General features: G+C 39.8%; 1 protein-coding gene and 1 pseudogene across 13 annotated transcripts in view; one reads left to right on the top strand and one right to left on the bottom strand.

Annotated features, from left to right (window-relative positions):
* The window catches only part of MTMR3 (myotubularin related protein 3), a 113,423-nt gene extending 100,802 nt beyond the window's left edge, over positions 1-12,621 (bottom strand). For 11 of the 13 annotated variants that reach the window (XM_074356309.1, XM_074356313.1, XM_074356315.1 and 8 more), the window contains exon 1: positions 12,383-12,621. The gene's annotated coding sequence lies outside the window, so the exon portion shown is untranslated. Of the gene's footprint in view, positions 1-11,774; positions 11,833-12,025; positions 12,313-12,382 lie in introns of those variants that run through there. The other 2 variants (XM_074356310.1, XM_074356311.1) reach the window with 2 other exon arrangements.
* Positions 12,622-19,760: 7,139 nt separating this feature from the next.
* On the top strand, positions 19,761-20,457 carry LOC105066067 (elongin-B pseudogene; annotated as a pseudogene).
* The last annotated feature ends 405 nt before the right edge of the window (positions 20,458-20,862 follow it).

Raw genomic sequence — 20,862 nt, 5'->3', positions numbered from 1 at the left:
TATAGAAGATCAACTGGTAATTTGCAACTCCTACTGTAAGACTGGGCATCTCCAGGTAGATATTTCTATGTGAAATAGCCAGGAACTGATAGCCTACAAATGAGATACACTTCAAATATGAACATTTGGTAAATGGGTTCCCAGCACTTCCTCTAAAAATAAAACAAATAAACTTAATTACCCCCCCAAAAAATTAATCACTGATTCACAAAATATGGATGTCTCAAAGTGCACTGTGTTAAATAAAAGCAGTCAGTCTTGAAAGGCTACATACTGTATGATTCCATTTACATGAAATTCTGGAAAAGACAAAATTACAGTAACAAAACAGATGAGTAGTTGCCAAAGACAAGAGGTGGGGGAAGGAGCTGACTATAAAGGGCCATGAGGAAAATTTCTGAGGTGAGGGAACTCTTCTACATCTTGATTAGAGTGATCATATGTGTTTCCAAAACTTGCAGAACTATACTCAAAAAGGGTGAGTTTTCCTGTATATAAATTATATTTTAGCTTAAAAAAATTTGAAACCACAGATGTGACAGAATCTGAATTACTGTTCTGAAAACAAGGACCAGATGCTGCTTAAACAACCGAAGAACACTAAACCTTGTTAGATCTGCCTCCAAGTTTGAAAACTGCCTTCCATTAACATTTTGCCTAGCAATCTAAACAATATTTGTAAAGTAGTCATAAATTCACTTAGGATTAAAAAACAAATCTATTTTTAAAAGAAAACTACCTAGTGTTTACATCCTAGTTGTTTCAAGAAGAAAATAAGTTTTATCAAGGAGGGAATAAAACCCAAATAAATGTTAACAACCTTTTCTAGAATCATGAAGGTCATAACAAATGAGGTTTCTTTCCTAATTTTGGTTGTTCAAAAACCAAAGTTTTACTTCACAAAACCTGCAAAAGAGTGTTAAAAGATCTTTTTAACATTCACCTAAAATAAGAAGTGCTTTCACTTAACTAGACAGTATAGCAAAAATTCAACTACCTGGGTAAGTTATTTAACCCCATTTTGTATCAATTTCCTCATAAGTAAGATTGGAATAATTATACCTACCTCTGGGAATAATCCTAGATAATTAAATGACTTCCTACATGTAAACTGCCTAGAATAGTGTCTAGCACTCTTAAAGCCTCAGAAAGTTTTAAGGCAGTATAAATGAATGATCTTAATAAACACCACCTATGTGTCCTTGTACAAATCATTTTATCTTTGTATATCACAATTCTGCTCTGTAAGGTCAGAGACCTAAATTCAATGGCCTAAAAGCCTAGGTAAAACCATTCAATGTTCCTATAATTTTACCTGAACTGCACTAGTCACCTTGCAAAGAGGGTTAAGTAAGAAAAATCTGAGGCCCAAATTAAGTTAAATGACTTGCCCAAAGAGTAAGATGAAGGCAGAGCCAAAGAAAGGATCATCTATTCCGAGATTCTTCAAAACTTTGTTCTCTTCAAGAATTCTAGCTATCAACTCCTTCCCTTCTTACAGACATAGGTATGACATACTTTTAAAAGCCCTTCTATGTTCTCCTTCTAAAAATTCATTAAGCTACACATTTGTTTTATGCACCCTTCTGAATGTTCTAGATCATAACTGTAAAAGGTAAAATAGATGTCATCATAATCATAAAGTGTATTTATGTAACAGAAGAAACAGAAAAGTCAAAAAGCTAAAAGGAAGACAAACTCAGCTGATTATGTTCATTAAAACTTTGTGAGGGGGTAAGTTTTAAAACTGAGGTGTAATATATGTACAAAAAAGCATACAAGTATACAATGATTCTCAAAGTGAAGAAAACCATGAAATTACCACTCAGATCAAGATACAGACATCACCAGCACCCCTACAGCCTTCTTTGTGCTTACTGCCAAAAATAACCACTATTCTGACTTCTGCTGCCATCTGTTAGTTTTGTTTTGTTTTTTTAACTTTATATAAATGGAATCACATAGTACTGTCCTGTGAATGGGTTCTTTAATGTATGCTTAATTTGTCTTCTTGCAAACAAAGTACGCGAAGGTAAGCCACATAGTAAGAAAGGTTCTCTCAATATTATCAAATACTCAAATTTTAACTGTGAATCATTCTCAGGGTGCTGACTAACAATCTTCCACCTTAATCTAGCCACCTAAATTACCACCTTGCCACCACCTTAATTCAGGTCCTTATCACCTAATTCTGAGAACAGTACAGATTTTCCACTGCTTTCCAATCTTTGCCCCCAATTATAAACACTGCCACCACACACATCTTTGCCAAAACTGCCTTTGATCTCAAAAGCCTAAGAAGGCTCAGTACAGAGAGTATAAGAAATTTCAAGTATTTTAATGATTTGATTTCAATAATATATAGCAAACAGTTTACAAATTTACTTTTGAATCCTCTTTCTATTCTGTGCTAGCAAAACCAATACGCTCCAAACACAGCTCCTATATGCCTTACCTATATAAAACTGCAACTCCTCTTATTTCTTTTATGCAATTATAACAAATTAGTTATATTATATGCTTTATATTAAGAAGCTATCCATCTCAGTATCTCTTACATAGCACCCAGTCAGAATGAGAAAGTTACAAATACACATATTGGTTTAGCTTTAATATAAAAGCTTCAACATTTATTGAATGCAATTTGGCTCCCTAAAAAGTTATTCTGCAGAATTATTTCTGTTAAATAATCCTACAGTTGTTCAAAGTATAAAGTGAAAGAATATCCATCACATCCTTATTGTAATAGGGGGGAAAATGCCAAAAAATAATCCCTAGATGTCTATCAGTAAAGGACTAGATAAATAATTGTAATGTATCTATAAAAAGTTTTTAAAAAACTACATAGTATTTGGTGGGGAGGATCTAGCTCACTGGTAGAGTATGTGCTTAGCATGCAGGAGGTCCTGGGTTCAACCCCCAGTACCTCCAATAAAACAAATAAATTAATCTAATTACCTCCCCATCACAAAAAAAAAAAAAAAAAACTACATAGTCCTTAAAATGAGATAAATCTATATTCTGTGACAGGTAAAATGTCTGTAATCTTAAAAAAAAAAGTATAAATCGGCACATATAGTTTGATACTTCTGAAGAGAAATTTTAAGATATTAATTGAAAACAACTATTACTAGGGGACTACAATTGTGTTCTACTTGTACAATTGATACTATATAGCTATTACATAAATATACATACATCAACATACATAAATTTCAAGCTTTTAAAATTGCAGAATATATCTACTACAGTACCATATACATTTGAAACACAGTAATACTACATGTTAAATACACAGAGACATTCGTTGGAAGAATATAAGCATGGGCTAAGATAGTAAATCGATCTCCAGTTAATAAACAGAATTTAAGATGAGGGCAAAAAGGACTCCAACCATGTAATATTTTAATTTTTAAAAACAAATATAAATACACCTTTGAGGCATATCTGACAAGATGTCAACATCTATTAAATCTAAATCAACATCTTTTAAATAAGATATATGGTGTTTGTTATCAGTATTTTTCGAAATTTTTAAAATATTTAAATTTTACTTTTAAAAAAGAAAGGGGGCAGCTCAGTGGTAGAGGACATGCTTAGCATGCACAAGGTCCCTGGTTCAATCCCCAGTAAGTATCTCCATTAAAAAAAGGTAAAAGATTTTTTTAATTTTTTTTTTTTTCAGTTTTTAAAAAGTGAAAAAAAGAAAGCCAAGATTGTGAAATTTGGGAACAGAAGAGTATGGGCTTTATGGACTTCTACAGAGTATTTTTTTCTGACAAGCCTGTTAATCTTTACTATAAAATTTTAACTAAAAAACCCCTAAAAACTTGTATTAGTACCTACCTTCATTACTTTGATTGCTCTTCAACTTTAATTTTATTCTTGAAAAGAAAAATTTAAGGGCAGATAATTACAAATGTCCTACCCCAGGAGTCTAACATTCTAAATGATATGTCATCTACTTACACAAGCGTTTAAGCCACTATAATTTGCAATAAACTAATAGCAAAAGTTGACAAGCTTTATCTAATCACTTAAACGCTAAAGAATATATTACATACATCTTCCTAAAATATTACCAGATGAGTAAAGAAACTTACAGTGGCTCAACTCCTGGCTGTATATTAACACCAAAACCCCTATGAGACTATATTGTCAAAATAAAAATCGTTTATCTAAGTATCTTTCAGTTCAAATTACAAAATCTGTATCACATCTGAGTTGCTATAATCCCACTTGATACTTTAAAACACACACATACACACTGCTACAGAACTTGCTCAAGTTCACATGGCAAGTCAGCAGGAGAAGAACTGGAAATTCAGGCTGAGTTCTGTGTTTAGAGTTCACAGAATCTGATTTTTCTTTTTAAGGTATCATTCATAATTCTCAATCAGCCCATTAGAAAGAGCAAAATTAGGTGGAGGTCTTGTGTTTAATTGTGACCAAAACCCAGGCTGTCTCAGTCATAGCGGAGTTTACAATGAGAAAGCTCCCATCAGCTTGCCTATCCCATTTCCCATACCACTTCCTACAGGTGCCACTCTGATTAGGAACTGGAGCCAATTAACAACATACTTTTTCTCACTGGTGACTATGACTTAAACCTTCATAAGACAGTTAATGAAAACTAAAGATACTAAAATGTACTTTAGAATAGTTTTTTCCTAAGAGTCATACACACTCATAGAAAATTGGGAAACTACAGAATATCAATCAGAAAATAGTCACCATCTCAGCCAGAAATCAATCACTATTAACATTTCCATTCTCTTTACAGGGTCTCTAGCTTATAAAAGGATATTAGCTCACTCACCAAACAGAATTTTAAGTACAGCAGAACAAAGGGGAAATAAAATACTAGTTTCTTCAGAAGACTAACTTTTTTCAGTTTTCAGAGTAAGCCAAAACGATGTGTACAGGAATTGGAAAGAATGAGACAAGTGAGAGAAATCATGCTTGCTCCTTTTCATTCACCATATAGCAATCATGGAGTCCATGTTTCAAGAACCATTACATACCCAAAGAGTAACTAATGAGTATGTTTCCTTTTTAAGTAGCAGCCTACTTTATAAATAACACACACACACACACACACACACACAGAGAGAGAGAGCCTTGCCAGTAGGAGGGACACACAGTGAAAGGAATTAGATCAAGACTCATTTTTTTTTGTCACTGTGAACCCATCCTTAAGAGAAAGTAAGAGGATATCTCAAAGGCTGATGTAAAATTAATGACCACTCCCACAGAAACATTTTCTGTGCACATAAGATGAGGAACAACCTAACTACAGAAAACGATGCGTTGGATTTACAATGTTATAACTTATTTATATGTGTAAACAAATACACAAGAGTTTAAACAGTCCATAAATATTGATAGCTTACTCTGTACCAGGAGTATATTAAGTGCTGGGAAGTGAGAGAGAACAGCCATCAGGAGCATCTACTTCTGCAGTGCTTACAGTCTATCTCTTTAAATATGATGTCACACACTAGGCATGTGGCCTCAAAGGAGTCACAACATCCCTGATTAAATGATGCTCTCAAATCCTTATGAGGCTCTAAGAAGATGTATGTGACAGCACCTTATAAATCATGCTACCTAAGGTAAAAAGGGATACCTGGTCTTTTTCCCAAAATACTGCATTTAGCAATCATCTTTAATATAAATTTTCTTTCAACCGGCAGAAAATTTAATTGGCAAAAAAAAATTACTCAAGTTGCTATTTTCAAATCTCTAAGACTTACTTTAATATTATCTTTCTCTGACAACGAGCCATATAAAATAACTGAAGTTAAATTCCCCACGATGGGAAGAGAGAGGGAGACTCATTTCTTTAGTGCAAAAAGCATCAATTTCTGATTTCATAACTTATGGGGGGTAGGGGCAAAGCAAGACCAATCAAAAGCAATTTATTCAAACTTAAGAAAAAAGTTACCTTTTAATCTAAGATTCATCATGTTAAGTTTCAGTCCAAGAATGCATTTTTAAACAGTTATTGACTCAGGCTCTTCCAAATGGAGTTAGAGTGACAGGTTAATTGTGGTATTTTACAAGCAAAGGAAAGCAAGTAGCAATTATTCATCCTTTCACTCAGTCTCCAAGACTTAAACTCTTAGAAAACAAATGTTACAACCAAACTGCCTTCCATAAAGCATAGACTTTTTAAAACATACTCTACACAGTATTAGTTCTTCATATCTAAGAGAAGTAGGATAATTATTTAGACTGTTTTCTATCCTATGATTTTCCCTTTTCAAATTCAGCCACCTGAACAATGACAAAAGGTATCAAACTGATGCTTAATGAGCAAGGTTTATGTCTGCCCTTATTGCAGATATGGCTCTCAACAACACGGGACACTTTAAGATTATCATAATACAACTAAGCTGGATCATCTGCAGAACTAGTAGAAATGCCCAAAAACAATCATCTATAAAAGCCCAACATTAAATCTTAAAGCAATGATATCCAAAGCAGAACATACTACACCTCAAGGAGTATCCAAGATGCTCCACTGGAGTAAAGGAGAAAGACATTTTAACTTTATTTTTAATTCTTATCCTTGTTAAATTTCGTAAGGTGTACAATAACCAGTTACTACACATATTTGTAAATTAAATAAATACTTACGGACTGAGAATTAATGCTCAATTTCTTCTTTACTGTTGGGATGAGTAATCAAAAAGTTTAGAGACCAGTGGTCTCAAGTAGCCCCTATCACTGCACTTTCATTTTTACCTGCCCCATCCACAGTAAAGCTGTAGAGGCTAAATCTGATGCTGAAAAAAGAATAAAGAAAAACTGTCCCCAAACTATTTTAAACGCCTATCAACAAGCTAGAAGATAGTAAATCACTAGCAAAAACATATGGAATTGGACGCTAATACACTGTTGCTGAGACTTTAAAATACCATCCTATCTATAGGGCACCTTGAGTATATTCAAATTTAAAACACACAATCTTTGTCCAAGTAAATCCCACTTTTAGGAATTTAGCCTAAGACAACAATAGCACAATTATATTTATAAAGTCCAAATGAGTACATCACAGCACTATTTTATGAGAAGTGAAATGTCCATTAACAGAATTGCTGTAAACTATGATGCATCCATATCACAGAACACAAAATAACCATTACAGGAACATCAACATGGAAAGTTGTTCTTTAAGTATTTCAGTGGTTATGTGTAAGTAAAAAAGAAAAAAACCAAACATTACATCTAAATGAGATTATAGACTCATCTGTATAGGGTCATCTCTACTTTTCTTTATTCTCCTACATTATCTCAATTTTTTTTTGTAGGTTCCCCCACTGAGTATGTACTGTAGTTTTCATAAATAGAAACAACAATTTCATTTTGAAATTAAAAGTGAAATTAACTTAAAACTCCTTATTTTAGCCCTGTAGACTTCCAAAAACTCTTTATAAACACTACTTTGTCCCATGTGGTTTGTGGAATCAGTCTAAATACTTTATGATCACAAATTTGTTTTATCTTACAAAAAAATGATAGGCATAAACAAAAAAATAAGAAATACCCTATTTCAAGTCAACCATCCTGTCTTAATACCAATTCTTTCCAAATGTCAGGGTTTATCAACATACTTATAATTCCTTGTATTTTGCTAGATTGCCAATCTATGATTAATTCAGAAACCTAAATAAATTTGTATTTCTTTTCTGCAACTAAATTACAAAAGCATTAGCTACTGAAAAAATTAAATCTAGAACACAGAGAAGTGAAATCAGAAAAGCTTGCTACTCTTATAATAAAATCATTCTAAACAGTATACAAAGACACAAATAGGCACATAATAGATTCAGGCCTGAACAGATAGCCAAGATGATGCTTTGTAGTAATCAGCACCAAGACAATACCTTTGCCGTTATCAAGCAGTCTATTTAAGGGAAGAGTGCTTAAGAATACTAGCATAAGTTTATGTCTTAACTTTGTTCATTAATCAACAATGTATAACAGAGGTAGGAGGTATTTAACCCTTAACAAAATAGCTTTAATTTAACCCAACTTCACAATTTCCTTATAGCTGTTCATTCGTTTTATGCCTTACTATCTTATAGACAGTTGTCCTAACTGCATAGCTCAGGTACCATGTTCCTAAGCAACAGCTTCAAAGCTTTACCACAGCTCAAGGAAAAATACATCTTATGTTCCAACTCAGAACATATATATACATAGAAAAAAATCGAGATTTTCTAAATATTTTATCATTTTTGATTTGCTGATATTTTCTATTTAATGCTTTTTAAAATCACCATTGATTTCATTACCCTATGATGCTGCCACCTGCCATTAAGAAAACATAGACTTAAAACTTCACACAGAATGCACCAAACTCCTTGACCCTACTTCTTAACACGACTGCTCCAACATAAAATGGGTGAACCTAGCAAGTCTATTCCAAGTGCAAACCTTGGCACAAATGTGAGACATCCCCAATCCCTCTGAAGTTCTCAAAACACTATTTCTATGGGCAGACAGGATGCAAATACATGCTAAAAAGTTTCTCCAGGCAGAGTAAAGAAGCAGAAATCTTCTGTTGCCTTATGAGTGATATTAGTAAATTATGCACTTGACAGCACATACCAGATTTACCACTGCTCCACAAGCCAACTCTTCCAGGAAAATAGAATTCTAATACAATAGGATTCTAGTATCAGCCCTTTACATTTTTTAATTGCTTTCCATACATGCCATTCCATTTGATCCTCACTGACAGAGTGAGATAAATAGAGAAGCTGCTCTTCTTCTTTTTACTAATGAGGGAATTAAAGCTCAGAAGGGTTATATGGTTTGCCAGAAACAAGCCAGCTAATGAGAAGCACAACCTGGGCTTGAACCCAGGATTTATAGGTCATCTACTGTCATGTTACAACAATTTTCACTTTGAACACCTGATATAAATATGAACTTGAAAGGAACTTAAAAGGTATGTTAAGGTTCTAGACGCAAAAATGAAGATAAAAAGCATGATACCAACAATGTTATCATAAAATTAAGATTAAAAATGGCAATGAGTGTTAACAATATTGTTATCTTCTAAAATTGTTGGGAATCCTACTTCAATCTGATATCGATTTGATCTCATACTCTAAGTCAAAGTTTCACTGATTATAAAATTACATATAAATTAACCACAGAAAATTAAAGAATTCGGTGGTCTGAAAGAAACAACTGGCCATATAAATTGCAGAAACTTCCCCCAAACCATTCTTAATCTTGTGGCTCCACACTAAATTATGAAGTTCCCTATATGAAATCTGTTTTGATTTCAACACTAAGTGAATTTCAACAGCATAAGCAAGTTGTTTCTGCATAATACTTGCAACACGTACTCAATTTCCAGAGCACTCCTAGACAATGTCTAAAATCCGTAAGCCAAAAAAGCAAAACCCAAGACAGAATATTCTTTGGTTTTTTTTAATTGAAAGTTTCATCTACCTATAAGATGAAATAACATAACATAATTACAAATTATTAAAGATTTGCAGAATCAGTCTGGAGAAACTACTTGAGATGAATGAGTACAAGCCTTAATTGTATAGATAAGAAAACTGAGGCCCAGAAGTGATATTCCCAAGCAGTCACACAGTTAAATTAATGACACAGACTTTCTGCCAATCTACAGCTTCCCATTATTCTAAATTTTTCTTAATGTAATAAAATATGCTCCTTAAAAAATGTTACTAACACCTAAAAAAACTAAGACATTAAGACCCAAAAACTAGGGAACAGGAAAAGTGTACAATGAAAATCTTTAAAAAAACAGAACCTCTCGATGGGATCTCAAGTTCCAAACCACAAGAACTGAAAAACTGACTCTAACCCAGTTCAAGTTATCAAGTAGCTTTTAATAACTAATGTTATCAACCACCATAAACTGTTTTTTCCCATCTCAGTACTATTCATTTACTCAACAAATATCTGAGGGCATAGTATACACTGGGAACTATGCTAGATACTGGAGACACAAAGGTATCAAAGACATGGCCTCTGGCTCTCGTACTGGACAACTGAGTGTACTTCTCTAAAAGTACTACTCTATGATTTGACAGGATATTTACCAAATTTCTTCACTACCCTACACAACTGTAACATTTTCTTCCAAACTTAAAAAACCTCACCACACCCTCTCTGCAAAATGAATACTTCCTTTGGTAACTCAGCATTCCACTTTACCACAGAAGGTGTCAACCAAAACTACAACAGACTTAAAAACTGACTTTACCACTCCTCATGGCCTTAGGCATATTTCAAGCACTTTTCACAATCCACAGTAAACCTTCCTGGTTCACAACCCTTGTCTCAAATGACTGCTAACTCACCTGCCTTTCCCTCACTTTACTAGAAACCTGAATCAGATAGTCTAGAAGCAACCACGATGTTGGGAAGCACCTTCAGTGGATCCCTTTGTGGGCCAGAAAGACTTAATGCCTCTCCCTCTCTGCTTCTTTCCTCTGGATTCCTCAAAATATCTCTGGATATTTTGGATATACCTTCAGTCAAGCACAATTTACTTTTATCAAGTGTGTTCCTGAAGGCTTGCAGAAAATTTTTGCCAACAAATGTTTCCCCTATATAAATCCATTTCATTTTAAGAGATGCTCAATTTTCAGTTTAAAGTCTCTCAGGCTTCCCCCTCTTCCATACCTCTCAAATTCTACTGATAATTTAAAACACTCTCAGAAGTCATAATTAATGGGAATCTTTCGGAATACCAAACGTGACCTAAAGCAGAAGTTCTCAACCCTGGCTGGCCAGAATCATTCAGAGAGCTTTGTAAGGATGGATTCCCAGGCCCCACCCTCAGATTTTAATTCACCAGGTTCTGCGTAAGGCCCAGGAATCAGCATTTCGGGCAGTCCATACAATTTCTGAGAACCAGTATTTAATTAGGTAACTACTCAACTAAAAAAACCTGGCCTACAAGCCAAGAAAATTTGAGCTCTCCTATGGCTTGCCATTAACTACAAGTGGGGCTGCGCCAGCCAGTGTCCTAGTCAGTTGAACACCTCTGGACCACCTGAAAATGAGGGAGGTAATTAGAGCTGAAAGAAGCCCTCATAGAGAGCCAATCTAAAATTTTAGAACCCTCCAAATTTAGTTTAATATCACATACTGTACTTGGTTTGCAGTACAGTACTGGTTTTACTTAGAGTTCACTCTCTAAGTTCTTCAACCCACCCAAGTCACAGGCCTTAGAAGGGAAGACTTTCTGAATGGCACCAATCTTACTTGGCCTCCGAGTAAAAACAACATGCGTCTTGCCTCCTGCCCCACCGAAAAACAGCCTTGAATCTCAAAGCGGAAGGTCCCCAACAGCTCGCCAGGTACAAATCACAAACATCTTACATTTTTAAAAAAAATCATCTCCTGAAATTCAACCTAGGCCTCGACGGAATCGCCGTCCACACATCGTGAGAAACTAAATTGAACCTCAACCAGAAGAGTATGCGCATTTTTTTCTCGCTGTGAGAAAATAATGTCAGATAAATATCAAGATACTAAAACCGTTCAGAATTTAGGCCTCAGTCTGGAGACGACACCTGAACATCATTATCTAACAGCAACGCATGTGCAAACTCACAGGTGAGCTTTATCAGACTCCAGAGTTTATCAAAGTGACCGTAAAATCTACCCATTACTTTGAGGTAAGTTTTCTAGCCCAAAATACACCCAATAATATTATCTTAGAGGTCCTAAGCACCAGGATTCAATACGTTTAGTGGCACGATTTCTACCTGAAAAAAAACTCGTATCTTTCGTGGAGCTGTTTGACCAGCGTTGCAGAGCTCTCTCAACAGCCTCGGAACCATCCTTCCCACCAAAGTACTACCAGGTCAGGAGGATGCCCCGCCGCACAGTCAGCCGGCCACTCCTCCTTCCCACAAGTCCCGGGCCCGCTCTGCTCGCCCCGCGGGCTCCGGACCTCCGGCTTCTCGCCATGGAGGACTCCCACAGACCCGGTCGCGGGAGAGGGGCGCGCACTCACCTCCCGGGGTCCGCGGGCACTTCCCCGAACGCTGCCGGGGTTGCGCCTCACAATCCTAGCCCCGTGGGCCTGCCCCACCAGGTCCGGGAAGGCCGCCCGGGCCGGACCCCGCCTCTCCGCGCTGAGGGTACGGGCCGAGCCGGGCCGCTGCGCTCCCACTCCCCGCGTCTCCCTCTGGCGGCAGTGGCCGCCGCCCGGGCCACCCCTCCCCAGGCCACGAACGCCGTCCCCAGCCCCCCACGGGCCGCCGCCTCCTCAGAGGGTGACAGCCGCCGCGCCGGGGCTGAGGCCGGCCCCTCCTCCAGCTCCTCCTCACCCCCCGAGGAGACGCGGCGGGGGGGCGGGGGGTTTCCTTACCGGGCGGCAGGACATGGCTAGGCCTGTCACGGCACGGCCTCCTCCGCCACCCTACAAGGCTCCCAGCCAGGGCCGGCGGGGGCCAGCGCCTGGGCCGCTGGGGCGTCTTGATCGGCTGCTCCGCCGCTGCCGCCGCCTTCTCACAACCACAACAACATGGCGGCAGCGGCCACACAGAGCGCGCTCCCGACAACGAGCCTGGCCGCGAGCGAGGACGCTCGCGCACGCTCGGGCCCTCAGCCGGCGGTCGGGGAAAAGAAGGCGGGCGGTCGCGGGTTGGTCGGGGGCGGGGCCAGTGGTCACGCCCCTGGAGGTAGGTGGGCGGGGCTGCAGACCAGCTGTACACGGTTGGCGAGCGAGAGGCTGGCGGAGAAGCCCAGCTTAGAAAAGAAACAGGTGGGGAATGGGCGAAAAAGAAAACCGAAGGTGATCCCACAGACTTTGGGGAGGCATCCTTTCCTAGCTCTATAGCCCTGATCAAGACAACTCTACTTAACCAGTAAAATAGAACAATGGTAGTATCTTTCACCTGTAGTTGTGGTAAGGCTAAAACTAATTAAAGGTAATGCAAGTAAGTATAGCGTGCTCAAGGTTCTACTCAGAATACATTTCAGATTGCTTCCACCAAAGCTCAGCTGGAAGAAGTGAATTTTCAAACAAAAATACAAAAAAAAAAAAAAAAACTGTAACCCATCCACAACAACCTTTTGAATTCTACATTTAAGTACTGAACTAAGGCCCTTAACAGATTCATCTACTCAGAGTTGCGTTTTAACATTATACCTTTGACTCTTCTGGAAAATGGCTGAGAGAACCAGTCAAGTTAAATCTATCCTTGCATTTGTTGTATTGTTTTTCCACAACACACTGCAATCATTTGTTTTTCATTTCTATTGTCTCTCTATCCCATTCCAACATAAAAGCTACTTGAAGATAAGGATCTTGTTTGTTTGGTTCATCATTTTTTCCCCAGTACCTAGAACTGCTCATGACAAGTAGTAAGCAAATTTCTTTATTAATGGCTAATGTTTATACAACTCACCTAATTGAATCTTCACAACTTTAATAGGTAGACACTGTTATTATCACAATTTTACAGATGAAGAAACTCTAGCCCAGAATAAGCTGCGCTAATTTTTTTCTTTTTTACTCAAACCCAAACCCCGAACTGACAACAAAAACTATGCTCTCATCCACCAGTCTGTACTGCCCACTTTGTGGCATCGTCACCTGAGAAAAAAATTACACAACCTAAAAGTTGAGAGTTATGTTTTATTTGGTGGACATACTGAGGACCTAAGCCCAAGAGTCAGCCTCTCAGCTCTGAGCAATTGTTGGGAAGAAGTAAGGGAGGAATCAGGATATATAAGAGTTTTTGCAACAAAAACTAGATAGTTGGAATATCAAAAGATTAATGTTAATTAAAGAAAAACAAACACCTCAAGTTAATGAATTTAATACTGTTCTATGTGTGGGAAAATGCTAGAGTCTGGGCTCATTGAAACCAGTCCTTTGATATGCACCTTAACTATCTACTGCTGGCTGGCACCCTATTATCTCCACCCTGAATTCCGTAGCCTGCACCACAGAGAGGGCAGGGGGAAGGGAGTGGCTGCAGTGGCTCATAGCTTGATGGCTGCAACTTCCTTTGTTTACTGATATGGCAGGAGACATTCCTTGTCCTTCTCTCACAGATACAGGTGTGCTTCCTTTCTGATAATTAGCATGGGGCATCTGATTGTGTATCGTTTCACCTTGGCTTCTAGAAAGCCCAGGGCTAAATGTGAAGCTCAATGGTAGCCTACTGTTGGCCCTTTAAATCCCCATATTAATGGTAATTTTTACCTTCCTCCTTAACCCCACACCTTTTTATTTTGCTGTCCTGGTTTTGCTTTACTGTTATATGATTATAGCCTTTATGGAGTGAGAAAGGAACTAATAAGTACAAAGAACAGATGAATGACAAACAAAAAACACCTCTTCTTCCTATTGTCTGATAAAATAAGGTTCCTGTAAGTTTCCATCCCCTAGGGACACAAGTTCTACTACTCGGCTCTCTACTCAAGCAAAGGCTGAAGGATCCGGTTCCATAGTTGGGTGGTCTCTGATTGGATGGAAGCTAGCACCTGACGCCAGGGCTGCCCACCCATAGGTTACCTAGCTCCCAATTAGGTGGATTGGAGCAGAGATTCAGCCAATAGGCTGTTAGCACCCACTCAGCCTATCCCACAGCTCCCCAAGAATCGGAAGGGAGAGGGGAGATTTTTGGCATATCACAGCTGACCTCTTTTTAGACAATAGCTGTATTTGCCTTTTAACTTGGTATAAGGAATCCTCAACTAGTATATAGAACGTGGGAGGAATTTCTCTGTGCCCATAAAATCACTATTTGCTTGTCCTCATTCTTATAATAGCTAACAGATTGAACCTTAAGATGTACTTACACTGTATGAGTGCTGTACCTGTACATCTAATGTAATCTTAACAACCCTATGAGCAAGTACTGTTACTCTCCCCCATTTTACACGAGAAGGTGTAAAGATCAGGATTTGAACCCAGATGATTTGATGCGAGAGCATGCTTTTAAACTCCGTACTGCACCTCATTCCCACTGCTGCCTACCTGCTTACTGGTAAGGCGGACCTTAGTAAATTGTCTCTAAATAAGAAAGAGAAAACTGCTGCATGGCCTTGAAAACTCACTTCAGGGAGAAGGGCCTGAGAAAAAGCAATGTAAAGAAAGTTAGTCCGAGTCCAAAGTCTTAAATCTGAAGCTTGGTGCTTCCATATACTTGTTCCTTATTTCCCTTTTCTGTGCCTCAGTTTTCTCATCCGTTCTATGGGGTCCTAATCACTACCGTGCTCACCTCACATTGGTGTGTAAGGATTCTTTCAAGTAATGAGTTTGAAAACTTTGTAACTTATGAAAAGCCAAACCAATGGGTGGGATCCCTTGTGGGCTTTGGCTGAAGACGAAGTCCTAAACTTTGTGTGGTTAGTCAAGAAAAGAGAAACTCAATCCAGATTCAGTGAGGGCTTCTCATGCCCTGTTTCTCATGCGAAGCGGCCCCTCTACCCGCCTGACATTCCTCCCCTCCCCCTGCTACCCTTTCGGCCTCCTTCTCCCCCTGCTATCTTCAAAGCTGAAAACATTCTTCCTGCTGCTCAGGGACTCTTTCAAGTAGTCTAAGAACAGATGGAAAGGTTGATTGATGAAGGCTTCCTGAGGTTGCACAGGGTCCCTGGAAAGCAGGAATCCCTCAGACCCCCAAAACGCAGCCTTCTCAATACTACGTCCTGCTGCTGAATGATAAAAGTCACTTCCCCTTCAGTGAGCACTTTGTGAGGATTATCCCCAAACTCTCATAACCCTTCAGCATCTCCTTGGCCTTCCAACCAGGCTAGCAAACAAAGGTAACTGCGGCTCTCAGATTTTAAGGAATCACTTGCTCAGGATCAGATAGAAACTAGAACTGGACCCAAATGTATGTGATTCAACATCTCCAGGGATTTTCCATTCACCATACTACATACGTACTACTGGGGTGGGTCAGCTCAACTCCAATTCAGCATAGATCAGTGGTCCTCAACGTGTGGTCTGTGGGTCCTCAGGAACCCTGAGACTGGTTCAGGGACCCAGATGGGTCAAAACTGTTCTCATAATAAAACTAAGAAATTATTTACCTTTTTACCGTGTTGATATCTGCACTGACGGTATAAAAACAGTGGTGGTAAAATTGGCACAAATTAAAACAGTGGTACTATTTATACTGGTAGCCACCATATTTTTCACAAATGTACTGTAGTAAACTGGTAAAAAAAAAAAAAACACTGGTAGTAAACAAAATGCCAATTTCACTTAAGAATGTCCTTAACAAAGCAATTTAAAAATTTTTAATTTTATTAACTCTAGACCTTTGACTACAAGTCTTTTTAATATTCTCTGTAATAATAGGAATTTATGCATAAAGCACCCTTTTTCACTTTTTTATTGAGGTGAAACTCACAGAACATAAAAACCATTTTAAAGTAGACAATTCAGTGGCACTTAGTACATTTACAATATTGTGCAGCCACCAACTGTATCCAGTTTTAAAACACTTTTCATCACTATGAAAGAACACCCCACACCCCTTAGGCAGTTACTTCCCATGCATAAAGCACTTTTGCTATGTACAGAAGTAAGACGGTCATCTCAAGGAAAAGCACTATTGTTTGAGTTGCAAACTGAACTAGCCTCTCTTTTTAGGGAAAAAAAGGGTTAAAGAAAAACAAACTATTTTCACTTTATTTGAAAGGAATGGTCAACAGTGCAAACTATAATTATTCAGACTTGGGTATTTGGCAGACAGTTTCTCAAAAATGTATGAAATAAGTTTGTCACTTAGGTAAAACAACTGAAGGTTTTGGTTGCCAATGATAAAATTTGAGCTTAATTAGAATTTTGGAAAACATGAATGTCCCACCATGAACTTGACAGCTTCCAAACCCTTAACATCCTTTCTGCTTAGATGGGTAATAATATTAACAAAGTGAGTTTCTGATATTGTATAATAAACTGTGCCAACATTTAGAAGAGCCACATAACCCAGTGTACCAATATTTTCCAAATGACCAATGCATAATGTTACCAGATCATGCATGAATAAAAGCTCTATTCAAAGTGCAAGATACACCAATGGAGTTCAGTGTAACTGGATACAAAAAATTCATTCAAATGAATTTATGCAACTAAACTTTAAGAAACTACCCCTTCTCCAGTTTTAGTGTAGTAGAAAAAAAGAATATCTACCACTATCTGAATTGCATGAGGCTGGATTGTCTTCACGTATTCCAACTAAAACAAACTGACACAGACTGAATGCAGAAGCAGATAAGAGAATGCAGAACTCTTCTATTAAGTTAAACTTTAATAAGAGCTGCAAATGTGTAAAGCAATGCCATTCTTCTCACCAAAATTTTTGTTCTGGAAAACACAGTAATTTTTCATAAAAATATGTTATTGATGTTTACGTGTCATGGGTTTACAGTATTATTTTTAAATCACGTTATCTTTTACAATTTAATAAATAATATTTTGTCAGTTTGACTTCCTAGCAAAGTAAATATCAATTGACATCCTACATAAACAGAAGCCCTTCAGGGTCCTCAATAATTTTAAGGAAACCGACAAGTTTGAGGACCACTGGTATGCCATATTCATTGGAGTTTCTCAACCACAAAGGCATTTTTCGTCAGTTCATACATTTTCTTAATTTAAATAGGTATGTTTAATACACATTTGGAAAAATATAACAGATAAAACTCAGTATCATAGATATCTTTGCTTAGGATGAGGCTAAATTTATTTATATAAAATGAGGAATCAATTTAAAGAAAAATGTGATGTGAATATTAACACAAAACTGATTATGTCAAAATGCCTAAGGCTAGTACTCAAATGACTGGACTCTGGGAAACAGTGTTGAGAATTTTTAATCAGGCAGACCTGCCACCATACCTTATATGGACTTCATATGGAAAAGAAATCATTGTGGGGGTTAAATAAGTTAAAACAGGCACAGATGTGCCTCCCATCCTCCTCCCAGGAAGAGGCGCCCAGCAGTCCGGTGTCAGGGAAGGCCGGCTGCAATAGGAGGGAGAAGGCCTGGATTCCTGACCCAGCTGAGCCACTGACTCACTCACTGCTTGACCTGACCCCACCCTCTGGGCCTCAGTTTTCTCATCCCGAAAATGACAGGGTAGGATGTCCTTTTCTCTCTGGAGCCTCCCAGTCCTACCAACCATCCCCTGATGAAAGGATCCAGCTTCACCTTGTTTGATTACTGCCTCAGAGATTCACAGAACTGCAGCTGGTAAGGACTCAAGAGCTCCAAAGATGTCTCCCTGGCAAGCCCCTCATCAATTTCATAAATGAGGAAACTGAGGCCCAGAGAGGTTAAGTAAGAAATTGGATGAAGGGGGCAGGTGTCAACAGGTCCTGCCCAGGGTCCAGTGGGGAAATGAGAGTTCTTCCTCTACACTTTGATAAATGATTTAGAGGTTTGGTGGTTTAGACACTACTCATGCTTTAACAAATACCCCACAATTCTGCTGGGGATATGAATCCCACTTCAGCTTGAGAAAATCAATGCCATCAGTTGGGAACACTGTGTTAGTCAGATTGATGGATCGCTTTGTGTTATTAACTAAATCCACCTTTAAAAGGTCAGTCACGCCCTCTAAATTCTCCCAGGGAAGGCAGAGGAGATGAAATTGTTAAGAAGAGGATAGAAAATGATGGAGGGAGGGAACCATGGGACAGGAGAGGTACTGTCCCTCTTTCTCCTCTCCATCTCCCTTCCTCCTCTCTCTACCCTCTCTCATGTAAGACGACACACCCCTCTCAGTGCCCAGCTTGCTGTACCCAAAGCTTCCCTGCAGCCTGGGCCAACTCACAGCCACAAATAGAACCAGAATCCACTGAAAATAGCTCCTCTTCCCTTCTGCCCAGAGTTTCCAAGCACTGGCAAGGATGCCCTGCCCCCACTCACCAGGCCCCAAGCGGGGAACTCAGCTAGATACCAAGGCCACAGTTAGGGACCATCTCAGGAACAACAGCCCCAATAATAGGTGACTCTTACTAAGTGCTGGCTCCATGCCAGTACTGCTGGGAGCTTTCGTTCCCAGCAACCCAAGGAGGAAGGTCCAAGCGATCAAGCCCATCATGCAGGTGAAGGTCTGGGAGTCGCACAGCCAGCGGGACAGGGAGCTGAAGTCCACGTGGTTAACCACTGCCCTCCCTACACTCCTCTCTCCAAGCAACACTGCTGCACCTACTACTAACTCGAGATCCCTAAGCCTCTCGGGAGCTCAAGCAATCCAGACCCTCCCTTGACAGCTGGGTAAACTGAGACCCAGAGAGAGGAAAGTCTTGCCTAAAGGCATTCGGTAAACAAGTAAATCAAACACCCAGGTCTCTCAGCTCAGAGGCCAATGGTTTTTGCAAAAGTTGAAGCAAACAGAGACTTCCTTGTTCCTTTTATGTGAAAGCTCCATCGGCCTTTCCTTTTTTTCTTTTTTCAGCCTCCTCCCATCTCCCACCAAACCAGAGAGCCTGCTATAAACACCCATCTGGTAGCCAGGCATCTTGAGATTACCTCTTCTTCCCTCTCTGCTAAGGGTGTTTAATGTTCCAGGGGAAGAGAGCAAACAGCAGGGCATAAATCATGGGTGACACAGGCTGGTTTTCTCCTTTGCTGAGTATGAAGCAAACGGGACCCAGCAAGGGAAGAGAATTAGCAGGGATTTGCTGGCTCATTTAAACCCACGGTCCAAAGGCACACATTTCTCCTACCCCTGAGAGTTAGATAAATTTTCCTCTACCCCAAGATCCCATTTGTTATGAAATAATTCTCTGAAACAGTCTTAACTTCTAAGGTGATGACAAGAAAGGCTAGAATAAGGCCGTAGAAGCTCTGCTGGAAAGATATTAAGTTATTGAAGAAGTGGTCGGACGCAGGGTGCCGGGAACGCGGCCCGTGGAGGGGGAGAGGCAGCAGCCACCACAATGGAAGCCTTTATCCTGACCCCACCCCATGAGACCACCGTCTCCACTGATGCCAAGGAGTGGAGCACCGCGCACGAGCTGAAGCACAAGGTCGAGGGCATCCTCAAGCGGCTGCCGGAAGACCAGCTTCTGGACAACGGCAAGACCCTGGCGAGTGGGGCTTCCCCAGCCACTGTGGGGCTCGCCTTCCGCACATATGAAGCCTTTGAGATGAAGCCGTGCGCCTCCAGCCCTTCTCCACCCCTCCCGAACTGCCGGACGTGATGGTGAAGAAGCCACAGGACTCAGGAAGCAGCGCCAATGAACAAGCTGTGCAATGAGAGGGCCACCCCAGTGACCCCTCTCTGCCCGCCAATAAAAGAGATCTGGATGTCCACCTTGGTGCTGCCTCTTTCTGCACACCCTCTCCTGACCCAGGCATCACCCTCCCCAGGATGGGGCCCATTCCTTAGGTTTATCAAGCTGGCCTGCTGAACAAGCTCTCTGGATCCAGCTGTCCCTCAGGCCAGCCTTCTGCTCAGACTGAGCCTTTGTTTCTCAGAGTGGTCCCCTCCCAGCATGCTGGTTCCCAGCTAGAGCCAGTGTGTTGGTTTGGGAGAGGGTTCTGTGGGGGATCCACAGCCTAAAGCCACCCCAAGCGGCTCCTCCAGGGCCTGCAGTGTGCAGCCAGAATAGAGCAGCTTCTCCCCCTCCGCCCCTCTCCACCCTTCACAAACAGTCTACAGACACCCACAAAGCAAAAGAAGAAGTGGTCGAGGGGTATGAAAAAGAGTCTCACACCCAGTATCAGAGGATCTCCATTCCATCCCCAGCCCTGCCACACCTCTATAGACTATGCCAAGCTGCCTGTTTCTCCAATGTGTCTGAGAACCAAGGCATCCAAAGAGTATACACATTCACTTGATCTTTCTGTTTATTGAAAGTGTTTGTTG

The sequence above is a fragment of the Camelus bactrianus genome, chromosome 32, assembly GCF_048773025.1.
Source record: "Camelus bactrianus isolate YW-2024 breed Bactrian camel chromosome 32, ASM4877302v1, whole genome shotgun sequence".
Taxonomy (NCBI): domain Eukaryota; kingdom Metazoa; phylum Chordata; class Mammalia; order Artiodactyla; family Camelidae; genus Camelus; species Camelus bactrianus.
Note: the sequence above shows the minus strand (reverse complement) of the source record. Positions and strands in the feature narration are given on the sequence as shown.